This window comes from Hyla sarda, chromosome 7 (genome assembly GCF_029499605.1).
Source record: "Hyla sarda isolate aHylSar1 chromosome 7, aHylSar1.hap1, whole genome shotgun sequence".
Taxonomy (NCBI): domain Eukaryota; kingdom Metazoa; phylum Chordata; class Amphibia; order Anura; family Hylidae; genus Hyla; species Hyla sarda.
In genome coordinates this window covers 112,753,426-112,767,824 of record NC_079195.1, presented here as the reverse complement: position 1 = coordinate 112,767,824, position 14,399 = coordinate 112,753,426, and the positions used below count along the sequence as shown (strand labels likewise).

At 40.8% G+C, this 14,399-nt stretch overlaps 1 protein-coding gene and 1 long non-coding RNA gene across 7 annotated transcripts in view; one reads left to right on the top strand and one right to left on the bottom strand.

The window, feature by feature from the left end:
* LOC130282338 (uncharacterized) overlaps positions 1–8,757 on the top strand; it is a 39,806-nt gene extending 31,049 nt beyond the window's left edge. Inside the window, exon 3 of the long non-coding RNA XR_008846346.1 lies at positions 8,437–8,757. This is a non-coding gene — a long non-coding RNA (uncharacterized LOC130282338). The remainder of the gene's footprint in view (positions 1–8,436) is intronic.
* ASCC1 (activating signal cointegrator 1 complex subunit 1) overlaps positions 1–14,399 on the bottom strand; it is a 329,262-nt gene that overhangs the window by 50,834 nt on the left and 264,029 nt on the right. The window lies entirely within an intron of this gene.

Genomic DNA, 14,399 nt, shown 5'->3' with positions numbered 1-14,399 from the left:
TTAGCTGCACCTGTGCTATTTAGCTCTGCTGTTTCGCATGGAGATTCCGCAACGGCAGAGTCCCGTTGATTTAAATGGGATTCTGCTGTGCTGTTCACATAGCAGAATTTCCGCCCCAGAAACATTTAGCACAGAAATTAAAATTCCGGTGTCTGCAGAAAGAATAGAAGTGTATATTCTTTCTGCGGACTTTCTGCCAGAAATGCATTGCCGTCTTTATACTGTACCTGTCCTCAACAAAAACTATTTATAAATTGTAGATAATATTATTATATGTAGATTTGTAATATACATTGGTTACAACATTTTTATATTTTTTTGTCTGCAGCTATTGCATGTGTGTCTCTGCCAGGAGTCCAAATACAGGAAGTGTGGGTGGACAAGCAGGGCTCTGTGCAGTGAGGACCAGCATGGCTTTGTACACTAAGGCTCTGTGATATGCCCCCGGCTCACACAGCAGGATGGTTGACATGCCAGGAGCCTGCACAGACCCCTGCTTGTCCTGCCCTCACTTCCTGTATTTGCACTCCTCATAGATACACATATGCAATAGCTGCAGGTAGAGCATTTTTCACCCAAAAATATACAAATTTTTTAACCAATTTGTATTACAAATATACATATAATAGTATTATCTATATTATATCAAACATTTTTGCTGACAACAAGCACACTTTAACACAATGCATTTCCGAGTGTTCCTAGCGCCGAAATGTTCTGCCCGCACTCCGCTGTCAGGGGACTGTCCGCACAGAGATTTTCTGTGTGTACATTGCTTTAGACTCCACTCTAAGTTTGTCCCAAAACCGGTAAGTGGCATAGTGGGTCCACACCCATTGGGGCGTTATATTCCCGACGTACCCATGCCTTGGAGGTACCAATCATGGTGTGAACCAAAAAGGAAGAAATAGAATGGGATGGCTCTCTTATACTAAAACAACAGTGTGTAGACCGAGCAACTAGTAAAACCCCAACTGCAGGTGTCTATAAAATAATAAATAAAAAATGTAACTAGTGCTCAAGATCTGAATAAATGGCAAATATTTTATTAAGATAATTAAAAGGATATATTTGTCAACATTACACAATGCTTCCCCCAGCAGAGCCCTTGCTGGTAGAAGGCAATCAATATATACAAATAGATAAGATAAAATAAATGGTATAAAATGCTGAAAGTAAAAAACTGGTGAATGCTAAAAATAGTGAACAGGTTTAAATGTCCATCCCAAAATTGCCTGCAACGTTTCCCTGACTGAGGTAGTAGTAAAACAGTAGCAAGTCTGTAAAATAAGTCTATGAAGAATGTAGGAGGTACAGCGTACCGCTCAACCAATTGTCGGTCGGCTGTCCGGGCATGCTGGGAGTTGTAGTCTTGAAACCTCTGGAGGTCCGCAGGTTGAAGACCACTGCGGCCTTCGTCATCATCCAGACGCCCCCCTTTAGTTTTCTACTCACCTCCCCTTGGTGGGAAGGAAGGGTGAGCTGGTCCGGGCCATCTATGCTGCAGGAACCGTCCGGTGGTGAGGGTTAGTCGTTCTGGGCTGTCCATTTTCACCGGGGGCCCCCTCTTCTCCGCGCCTGCCCCGGACTAGTGATGTTGCCTTGACGACGACACACAGGGACATTCATGTGCAGGCTGCGAATGAACGTCCCTGTGCGGCGGCGTCAAGGCAACGTCACTAGTCCGGGGCGCGGAGAAGAGGGGCCCCCCTGTGAACATGGACAGCCCAGAACAGCTAACTCTCCCCACCGGACGGTCCCTGCAGCATAGATGGCCCGGATCAGCTCACCCTTCCTTCCCACCGTGGGGAGGTAAGTAGAAAACTAAAGGGGGGGTCTGGATGTTGACGAAGGCCGCAGTGGTCTTCAACCAGCTGACCTCCAGAGGTTTCAAAACTACAACTCCCAGCATGCCCGGACAGCCGATGGCTGTCCGGGCATGCTGGGAGCTGTAGTTTTGCAACATCTGGAGGTCCGCAGGTTGAAGACCACTGAGAAGGGAAAGACCACTCCAGTATAAGCGAAAAATCGTGCTGAAAAACTCGGCTTATACTCGAGTATATACGGTACCTGAAAAAGTAATCTGACAGCTGTTAATACAAAATATGTATCCAAAAAAAGCCACAAAAGAGATGGCTGAAAGGACAGACCTTCAGAGATTACCATGTACAAACAAACCCAAGTGACTAGCACATTAAAATAGGACAGAAAAATGATCATGTCATTAGCCCGTGGCCTATCAACCCTGCAGAAACAGCACAATTACAATCACTTTCTCAAATACTTTCCCAGATCAGTCCTGTCTAACTGCCAAACTGTTCAGGGTACAAGCATATGGAGAGGAGAAATTAATGATTCAAGGAAATATGAGAGGAAAATATGGACATTTTCACAGACAAATACAAAACTACTCCATACATTGTATTTTCACATCCAGATAAACAGAGCTTAATACACAACTGTTTATAAAATGACAGTGATGATAATCACTGTCAAAGCACATGGTTTACAACACCATGGGCACATTTTATGCAACAAACAAAAATATAAACAATACATAGATATAAACGTGTCAGGTTGATGTTTCTTATAACATTAAAATGTATTATTTCTATATGTTGACTTTCATCAATGATTTTATGTCTCTATACTTTAGTATCTGCATAAATAAAGTATAAACAACTATTTTATTACAAGACAGAGGCTCACATTATGCTATTATTTCTTTAAAGGAGTTATATCAACTGGCTCCAGAAAGTTAAACAGATTTGTAAAATACTTCTATTAAAAAATCTTAATCCTTTCAGTACTTATGAGCTGCTGAAATTGAGTTGTTCTTTTCTGTCTAAGTGCTCTCTGATGACACCTGTCTCAGAGTAGAAGCAAATCCCTATAGCAAACCTCTTCTACTCTGTGCAGTTCCCGAGACAAGCAGAGATGTCAGCAGAGAGCACTGTTGCCAGACAGAAAACAACTCAACTTCAGCAGCAGATAATTATTGGAAGGATCAAGATTTTTTTAATACAAGTAATTAACAAATCTGTTTAACTTTCTGGAGCCAGTATATATATATATATATATATATATATATATATATATATATATATATATATAAATAAAAGTTTTTCCTGGAATACCCCTTTAATATAGCTCACAGCAGCAAGGTAAACATATTGAAAAAAGGTGAAGAAAACTTTAGGGCAACCAAAATTGGGTAGCACAGCAACAGCCAGTAACAGTTCATAAAACCCCCAAGCTCCAACTGTAAATTCTCTTTCTTGCTGGTCACAGCTGAAAATAAGTGTTGTTCTTCTTATGCTGATATACTTTTCTTATATTTGTGTATTTCTATTTATATGCATAATATCCATTGATTTTACCTTATTTTCCTTTTATTCATTATTTACATTATTTATTTATTTATTCTTGATTCTTAATTATTTATTTCTGTATTTATTTTTGCCATTATATATATATATATATATATATATATAATAGAGTTTTGTATATTTATTTCTCCATCTTACATACTTCTATTTATCCCTTCTTACCATTATTTTGTCTCCCTTTTACTTCTATTATTTTAAACACTGCTGAATTGTTTATGAATAATGCTTTTTATCATTTCCCCTTCTTTATTTTTCCTCCTCCTTAGTTTGCTCACACTTACTTTTACTCCAGTGTCACCGCCTGGTGTCTTCCGTTCCACGCTTTGTGTCCTCTTTTCTGTGACGCACTTCTTTTTCCCTGTGGACCATCTTCTGATGAATGCGCATTACTGAATACTCGCGTCTTCTCGTCTATCGCGAGATTTGCTACACAACTGGTGATCAGTTTTACAGTCCTCCGTTTTTAATCCCTCAGTCGGAGCGGCATCTCCTCAAAGTCGACAACAGGATGTCTTCAGTATATCATATAAATCCCTGATTGTTATAATATTGTTTTTACCATTATTCCTTTTATTATATTTGGTGTATTTTTAAATACATTTCATTTTATATTTTTATTGTTCTCAATAAAATTTTCCTCATTCCCTTCAAATATTATATATTACTATAACATGGCCTCTGAAGAAGGTAATAATATTCCTTCTGAGATAAGGGAATATACTTTTATTAATGAGGAACATGTTCAGTCACTTGGGTCTGAATCAGTTAATAAATCAATGAATTCTGCTATTATTGTTGCAATGGTGGTCTCCCAGGCTATTCCATCTCGTCATGGCCCTTCATCACCCTCTGATTTATTCTTTTCAGCGGAGGATTCTCCCTCCAAATTGGTCAAAGGGTTCAAAAAAATCTGGAAAAGTGTCAAAAGAGCGGCATTACTGCCAAGACGACCCTTCATCTCCCAAATCTAAAAAATCTTTTTATAAGGGTCAAGCTAAAAAAGTATCTGACAGCCTGCATTTCAAAAGCGACAAAATACATGGTGGCAAATCATCCCACCTCATACCCTCAGTCTGTCCATGAGGAAGTATCATCTAAACGGACTTTGAAATCCTCTAGCAGGAACAAGCCTGACTCATATGTCATACTGTCTAGTCACTCTTCCTCTGACTCTGATACCTCTGATGAGGATTCCCTCTGTGAAGATATTTCAGATGGTGATGACGATATATTATCCTTATCTGACACTTCAGATGATCTCCATTTAGACAGCTCAGGATCTCCTTATTTTGACCCGGGGCAAATTAAACACCCGAGAGCGGGAGATTGGATTCCACACCCCAATGTGACTAAGTTTGTACAAAATTGGATTAAAAACCTTTGGATAAAAAGGACCAGAAATAAACTCAGGGCTGAATGTCCATGGCCTACATTACCTGACTTTACTACTGAGACCCCAATATTGATCTTACTTTGGTAAAGTACCTTACCAAATCGGGGAAGAACCCTAGAAAGGACTTGGATTGTTCAATAAAATCCTGTCAGTATAAATGAATTAATATAATTGGTCCATTGACTAAAATAATGGATCTTTCTGAAGAAGCCCTTATTTCTAATAAACCTATAGATATACATGTTTTACGTGGCTGGATTCAAAGGGCGCTCTGTCTTTTTGGCAAGGCCAATTCAGCGCGTTGCTCAGAACCGAGACGTTCTATTCTATTGCGGCTAAATCCACAACTAACTTATCTGGCCTCTACAGAGCCTAGCCCCTCTAATAATGGATTATTATTCGGAGACTTTTTCATCAAAGAGCTGAATAAATATGTGTGCTTGTTCTCATCTCTGGAAAAAACTCAGACTTCACTTAAAAAAGTGTTCCACAATAAGGTTATCTCAAGGCTGGGAGAGGCAGGGGACGCTTTGCCAGCTGCAATAACCAAGACCGACAACAATACCGAGGCCCCTCACAACCCAGGACCACCCAACCTACAGGATCCTATCGTTCCACACCCTTCTTCCCTTACTGCGGGAGACCATGGCAATCTAAAGGTTTCAGAGGATTCCAGAAAACCAGACCTACATCAGGTAAACGTAAATATCATCATTTTCCCAGTTTCCTCTAGGAGGCAGTCTAAGAAATTTTTTCCAGGTTTAGTTTATGATCACATCAGATTCCTGGGTCCTGGATATGGTAAGAGGTTATCGAATAGAATTAATTCCCCCCCCCCCCCTTATCAATCTCATCTTCCTCATCCCATACCTTTGTCAGAAACAGATCAGGCTCTAGTAAATTCCAAAATTCAGGAACTACAAAAAATGCCATTATGCCTGTTGCTTATTCCCTTATATTTTCTTAGCAATCTCTTCCTTGAGAGGTTACAGACTGGTAATCAACCTCAGATCCTTCAACAACTTAGTCAGATATCCCCATTTCAAAATGGAGGGTATTCATCTCTTGAGAGATCATTTATTTCATGGAGATTGGCTCATCAAAATAGATATCAAAGATGCCTATTTCACGGTCCCAATTCATCCCTCCTTCTAATCTTACTTTCAATTTGGTTGGAAGAACCTGATAAGACAATTTACTTGCCTTCCATTCACCAAATTGATGAAACCTGTAATTTCTCTACTAAGGAGTCAGGGTGTCCGTCTAATAATATATCTGGATGACATCCTTATCATGGCTCAATCTCTTCCCCTCATTCATCTTCATTTACAGTGGACTCTATCACTCCTTACAGACCTGGGCTTTGTCATAGACTTCAAAAAATCTATATCAACCCCTTAAATGAAGTAACATTTCTGGGATTCATGGTCAAAACCAATTTAAACATTTTAAGTCTTCCACCAAGAAGACTGAAGACGATTCGTCGGGAAATTCGTTCAGTCCTAAACAAAAATCTTATTTCTCTAGGAAATAAAGGTTGCATAGTAGGCCTGTTTCTGTTTCCATTCAACCAATTTTTCCAGCCCCGCTTCATTACAGCCTTACAACATCTCAAAATTCACCACCTGAGGAATGGTCTGGCTTATTCAGATTCTATATATCTTACATCGGAGGCGAGGGAATAATTACTCTTGTGGCTTCAGCACATCGAATCTTGGAACGGGAAGGCCATTTTTTACCCCCTTCCAGATCTTTCAATAGAATAAGATGCAAGCCTTCTGGGTTGGGGTGCTCGCTGCGGACACCTTTCCACTAGAGGGAAGTGGTCCATAGAAGAATCAAAATTACACATTAATTGCTTAGAACTCCTAGCTGGCTCTTTTGCACTCAAAAGTTTTGCCAAGGACAAATCCAACTGTTGCATCCTTCTTCGGATGAACAACATTTCGGCCATCAAATAAGTCAACCGACTAGGAGGTATGAAATCCAAGGTTCTAGCCGATATAGCCAAACAATTCTGGCATTTTTGCCTGCACAGTAACATCATCATAAAAGCAGAATATCTTCCGGGTCTCTCGAATTCAGTAGCGGACTGGAACTCTCGCTACCTCGTAGATGTCAGCGACTGGCGTTTAGATCCTTCCATTTTTTCTCACCTCAATTCTCTTTGGGCCCTCTTTGTTTAGATCTCTTCGCTTCTCGTCTGAATCGTCAATTTCCACGATTCTTCAGTTGTTGCCACGATCCAGAAGCATTAAGCGTAGATGCCTTCCTTCAGACTTGGCCTTCAGAAATTCTGTATGCCTTTTCCCCCTTTTCTCTGATTCCCAGACTTCTCCTTCAAATCCTTTCTCAGAAATCGACGGTTGTTTTCATAACCCCTTGGTGGCCCTCTCAGGCATAGTTCCCTTAACTTCTGGGTATGACTATAGATTTCCCTCAAATGCTTCCAATATACCCTTCCATCCTTCTGGATCCCTCAGGGAATTCTCATCCTATAGTTCTTTCCGAAACTCTTTCCCTTGTCGCCTGGCTAGTCTCAGGGAATCCTCTTGCGATCAAGAGCTTTCACAAACATCTAGAGACATTCTTTCAGATGCATGGGCACCAGGCACCAAATCAGCTTACAGATCTGCCAGGTAATTTGGTCTAATTGGTGCACACAACTGGATCTGGATCCCTTTCACTCGTCTATAACTCATATCTTAAATTTCCTCTCTACCTCTTTTGAATTAGGTAAAGCCTACCATACCATCAATGTTTATTGTTCCACCATTTCTTCAAATCACATTCCAATCGATTCCATCCCTGTTGGCAAACATCCTCTAGTTTGCAGACTCTTAAAAGGTATTTGTTTTCGGAGACCTCCTCTTCCCAAATATCATTCTACTTGGGATGTTAATCTTGTTTTATCTTTCCTAGATTCTTTAGGTGATAATGACTCCTTGTCTTTAAAACTTCTATCCTTCAAACTTTCTATGCTTCTATGCTTGATCTCTTGTAAAAGAGTTTCGAATGTTAGAGCTTTGGATATTTCTCATAGATCTTTTACTCCTCAAGGCGTTCTATTTACCATATAAACGCACAAAAACCAACTTACATTCAGTTTTTTACCCATCCTTTCCTCATAATATTAACTTATGTGTTGTTCACTGTTTACACTCTTACGAACGCAAAACAAAAATTCTTTATGAAATCCTTCTACTTCTCAATTATTAATATCTTTTTGTAAGCATCATTTTCCCACTTCTTCTTCCATCCTAGCTATATGGATCAAACAAACCATGTAGTTCGCATGTGTTGATATTTCTGTTTTCGGCGCCCATTCAACCAGAGGTGCTATGTCCACCAAAATTATTCAAGCTGCGAATTGGTCTTCTGAGTCTACTTTCAAAACTTTCTACTTCAGGCCATCTTCTCATATTTCTATGTCTGTAGTTTGAATATATTTTATTATGTTGTTTTATAATGTTTTTGTGTTGTTTCTATTAGCAATATTAGCTTTAAACATGCATAACATGAGCCTCCATCTTGTAATAAAACTGGAGATTTTCCTAGTTTTAATAATGGAAAATGTGGATTTTTATTAAAGACACAAGGTGAATATCATCCCACCCTATTGACCCTCCCTATTATTATCCTTTTATTTTTCAGTTTAATTCTCATGATACCTGGACGTCTACGTGGTCAAGGTTTTCTTCTGATTTCTTCTAAATTTTATCCAGTTGAGAATTTCAGTTCCATGTTTGAGATACTGTTCTCCTTGATTCTTCTCATCTTCGCAACAAGAAAGAAGATTAACAGTTGGAACTTGGTGGTTTTATGAAGCATGATCCACACGGATTGGCTGTTACTGAGCTGTTACTATGTTTGGTTGTGCTAAAGTTTTCTTCACCTTTTTTCAATATGTTAACCTTGCTGCTGTAAGCTATATTAAAGAAAGAATAGCATAATATTCACCTCCTGTCTTTATAATAAAATCCATATTTTTCGTTATTAAAACTAGGAAAATCTCAAATTTATGCCACATGTAGCATTAAAATATTCTGATGTAAATGCAAAATCTATCTGTTAAAAGCTGTCATTTACTTGTTTCTGGAGCAGTTTTTTGGCCACTAAATGACTCTGAGATCTAAAATAATATTCTAATAACACATACAGATATGTCAAAAATAACATGGCTGGGGGTTCCTGAGCTTGGGGATCCACTTCCAAAATCAACAATCTTCAATGCTGCTCTGATTCATATCACATTTTCTGTAAGGTCTGTATCATGTCAGAAGACTATTTTAAATGGCGCCTTAGTGGCACCAGCACTGCTGTTTGACAGATGCCATTGCCATTTGCTGGAAAGTTGTCCACATTCGAGTGTGAAAGTATGCATATAATGTTAAAACGTTGCAGCAGCAGCCCGAATGCATATATAATAAAGTTTTTATCAAATATAAAATAGGGGATGTAATAGATTTATAAGGCTATATTTCAAACCCACTTTGTGGTGGTTTTTAGCCATTGTTTCCCTCCTGTTGGCCGATTTTGGGAAAACTGGAGGTTTCCAAAACACAGTATGCTGAGACTATAGTGTTTTTGTCGGCAAAAACGCAATAGTTTCAGCATCTACAAAGGTACGCTGTATACTGTCCTTGCTCGTAGTGAGACTGAGCCGTTCCTGCAGCTATACAGCTGTGGGTACAGCTCATGCCTTGCAAAGCCAGTACCTCTACATGCCATCTATAGTTTTCCATCATTATGTCATGTTATAGCAGAGAGGAGTATGCACTGTGATTGTTAAGAGAAGGAAGAGTAACAAAGTCCTGTGTGTGTACTACTGGGAAACAGCTCAGCTGGCTTCCTTCCCCCTGAAATCCAGATAATGAGAAAAAGCTGTGCATCATGTAGGGGACTCTCAGGGGTACTCCACTGATTAAAATCGCATTTAAAATTCAGTTGGTGAGGGGATAAATAAATTTAACAAAAACTCTCTCCATCGCTGCCACCTAAATCATAGAACACAGTTCCCTGCTCTTCCGGGTTTGGTGACCTGACATCAAACGGCCGCTCATTCAATCATAAGCGATCTCAGAGATGTCTCTACTTTGTTGATGATTAGATGACCAGTTGTAGGATGTGACGTCACCCATCCTGAAAGCGTCAGACATCGGGAACAGAATTCTGCGATTCCGACGGTGGTGCAGGAGTGATGAAGGTAAGAGAGGTTTTTTCTTTTTTTACTTTCCCCCTCCCTTACTGGATTTTACATAGGATTACATCACTGGAGTACTCCTTTAAAGGGGTGCTCCACTGCCCCAGCATCTGGAACATTTTGTTCCAAACGCTGGGTGCGGGTGTCGTGACATCACAGTCACACCCCCTCTTGACCCAACACCCCCTAAATGCAAGTCTCTGTGAGGAGGCGTGGTGACTGCCATGGCCCTTCCATAGACTTGCATTGAGGGAGCATAGCGTGACGTCATGAGGGGCGTGGCCATGACATCACGATCCCTGCAGCCCGCACCCAGTGTTCGGAACAAAATGTTAAGAACACGGGGGCAGTGAAGTACTCCTTTAAGACCAGCAGTTGGAACACTTAAACCACTTTGTCACCGCTGATTTAACAAACCGAGGAGGAAATGAAAGGTTTAAATGGGCACTGTCATTAGAACAAACTTTGCATAGCTCAATAGTACAAGCGAATATAAGAAACGTTGTAATATATCAAACTTTTTCCCTTTACTCCCCCAATCCTGCTGCTCAAATCATCTTTACTAAAAATCATGTCAGCTTTGTCTTGTGTCTGCAAGACAAGAAATGCAAGTCTATTAAGATGGGAGGGAGCTCTTCCCACCAGCTCCCTCCTAGGACTGCAAATTTAGATGAAACCTGCAGAGCAGAAATCTGCTAGAAAATACCATATAGAAGTTATATAACGGCCAAAAAATTGTGCTGCTCCTCATGTACACACACTCACAGAGCAGTTTATCCTGAAAAGTCACCTGAAAAGACAGGTACGCATTAAAGGGGTACGCCACCCCTAAACATCTTGTCCCCTTTCCAAAGGATAGGGGATAAGATCTCTGATCTCAGGGGTCCTGCGGCTGGAACTCCCGCAATCTCTGTGCAGCACCCGGCATTCATTTAGAACGCTGGGTGCGGGCGGGGGGGTCGTGACGCCACGCCCCCTCAGTGAAAATCTATGGGAGGGGGCGTGGTGGGACGTCAAGTGTTCGGAACAAATTGTTGTTGTTTTTTTTATTTTCATAACCGAACAATGCATTTATCATATGTAATTTGCAGAGCGATTTCATGCGCCAAATGTATTGCAAAAAAAAAAAATAAGGGGTCTTTTTTTTTTTTAAATCAACTGGTGCCAGAAAGTTAAACAGATTTGTAAATTACTTCTATTTAAAAATCGTAATCCTTCCAGTACTTATCAGCTGCTGTATGCTCCAGAGGAAGTTCTTTTCTTTTTTAATTTAATTTCTGTCCGATTAACAGTGCTCTCTGCTTACACCTCTGTCCATTTTAGGAACTGTCCAGAATAGGAGCAAATCCCTATAGAAAACCTCTCCTGGTTTGGACAGTTCTTAAAATGGACAGAGGTGTCAGCAGAGAGCCCTGTGGTCAGACAGAAAGCAAATTCAAAAAGAAAAGAGCTTCATGTGGAGCAAAAACAGCTGATAAGTACTGGAAGGATTAAGATTTTTAAATAGAAGTACTTTACAAATCTGATAAATTTCTGGCACCAATTGATTAAAAAATGTCTTCCAGTGGAGCACTGTGACACTCAAGCCTGGATAAACTGAACTATATTTTTTGTCTTTATGTATTGTACTCCATGATATGCACAAGTAAGTATTTAGAATAAGTGGAAACATAAGTTTTATTATACAGATATAATTTGTAGAGATCAAAGGATATTTACAGTTCAGTAGCAATTACTTTAATTGATAATTATACACATGTTTCAGGTGACAAATTGCAGGCGCTTTAAATAGAAAGAAATGCATCTGCAGATGTTAGGAACTGTGTTCTAAGGCCGTGGACCAAATATGGAAAACAACCGAATTTCCTTAAAATAGGACTAATGACTGTTGGTCATGCTCATTTTATTAAGAAGATGAAAAACCTGCCAGAAACACTAAGCAATAAATCCGATATTAAGCGTATATTCATAAGATAGGATTTTCAGTCTAATGAATTCATTGTGGAATCCACAACAGAAATTTGAGGTTTTGAACTTTTGTTGTTAATTGCAGCATGTTAGCAGCCTCATTCAATGGTCATAATCCATGACCTGGCAATCCAAGAGAGATATGTGTCAAATAAATTATATCCTATTTATTTATTTTAATGTAGTGTGGATTTTAAATCAATGACAAAAAATGTAGACATGGTATGAGCTACGGCGCAGATTCCCATTGACACCAATGTAATGCAAAATCCTCTACGGAGAAAAAAAGTAGCTGCTTCATTTTAAAATTGCTCACAAATTAAAAATATCAAATATACGGTAAGTAATTAATTAGGAATTATCCAAGAATAGAAAAACAGATCTGATTTCTTCAAAGAACAGCACCACACCTGTCCTTAGCTTGTTTGTGGTATTTCAGCTCTGTTCTATTGAAGAGAATAGAGACGAATTGTAATATCACACACAACAAGAGGACAGGTGTGGTGCTGTTTTGAAAGAAATTAGCTCTGTTTTTCTGTTTCTGGATAATCCCTTTAATGACTTGCATCTGAACAAACAGCAATTTCTGAGTGATTCTTTGTACAGTAAGGGCTCATTCACATGGCCGCCTGCTCCCGTCAAAAATTGCCCGTTCTGCAATCCGTTTACTACTTTTGCAAACGGGTTTCAAAGTGTTGTTTTTTTACAGTTCTTTTTCAACCATTTGCACCCGTTTTGCTTTCAATCCGTTATTCTTGATGGGTAAAAGATGGCAAACAGATGAACCTATAATGTCATCCGTTTGCCCCCGGTTTATACTATCCGTTATTACTTCAGAGCATGCTCAGAAGAGTTGAAATCAGCAGACTTCTGCAGTGTTGCAGGACTACTACTACTCCCATCATGGAACATACTTGTTTCCATGATGGGAGTAGTAGTTCCCCCAGCTACAGGAGTCTACGGGTGGCTGGGGAGACTAAATTAGTGCTTGTACTACTACCCCCATCATGGAACAGAGTCTGTTCCATGATGGGCGTTGTGATAAAGGGGCTTAGGGATTGATCGCTGAGACCCTTCTGAGACCCCCATGCGATCAGAAGTTATAAAGCAGGGGAGCAGGCGGCATGATCCACAACCCTGCGATGTATCCTGTGTTTTTACTTTCATTTTTAAATTATCCACTGGGAGCCCTGAATTGCGGGTACAGAGAAGCCATTCAGGGCTCCCGGGTTTTTTTTTTTAACTCCTTAAGGACCAGAGGCGTATGGGTACGCCCTTGCTCGCTGGTACTCGCTGGTACTTAGGGACCAAGTCCCCAAGAATTTCCGTCCCCATCGAGCGGGGACCAGACTGGGATGCCTGCTGAAATCATTCAGTAGGCATCCCGTGCCAATTCCCAGGTGGTTCCTGAGACTCATGAATTCACACCAGCGATTTGCGGCGATACCGGGTCATACGGCTCTCCGATGACTCGCAAAATAAGGGGGATCGGGAGTGACCAAGACACCCACGGTTATCCCTGCTATTGGTCGGTCAGAAGCGACCGACCAGTAGCAGATCGAGGGCAGGGGGGGGGGTTAAAGTTTGGTTCCCCCGCTCTGCACCCCCACCGTAGACCGGGCAGAGCAGGGGAACCGTTGGTGAACGGCGCCGGAGGTTACTTACCGCAGTGGGCGGTGATCGGTGGCAGCAGCGGGCAGCGATGACATGCGGATGGCTCCCTGGTGCAGACTACGGAAGCCGGTAAGTTGCGCTAGCAACACCTGGTGGGCTACAGTTTGAGTTTGGACTCTAAACTGTAGCCCTCCAGATGTTGCAAAACTACAATTCCCAGCATGCCCAGACAGCTGTTTGCCTATGCTGGGATTTGTAGTTTTGCAACAGCTGAAGGGCTACAGTTTGAAGATCCCTGTGCAGTGGTCTCTAAACTGTGGCCCTTTAGATCTTGCAAAACTACAACTCCCAGCATGCCCAAACAGCTGTCTCGACATGCTGGGAGTTGTAGTTGCGTACCTCCAGCTGTTGCATAACTACATTTCCCATCATGCCCTTCGGTGATCAGTACATGCTGGGAGTTGCAAAAGTACTATTCCCAGCATGCACAGTCTGTCAGTGCATGCTGGGAGTTATAGTTTTGCAACAGCTGGAGGTTTGCCCCCACCCCCCATGTGAATGTACAGGGTACTTTCACACAGGCGGGTTTACAGTGAGTTTCCTGCTTCAAGTTTGATCCGCCGCAGCGCAAACTTCTATCGGGAAACTCACCGTAAACCTCCGGCAGTGCGAATGTTCCCTAAAAACACTACACTACACTAACCCATAATAAAGGGTAAAACACTACATATACACACCCTTACACTAAATAAAAATGAAAAAGTATTGTACGGCAGTGTTTCCAAAATGGAGCCTCCAGCTGTTGCAAAACAACAACTCCCAGCATTTCCGG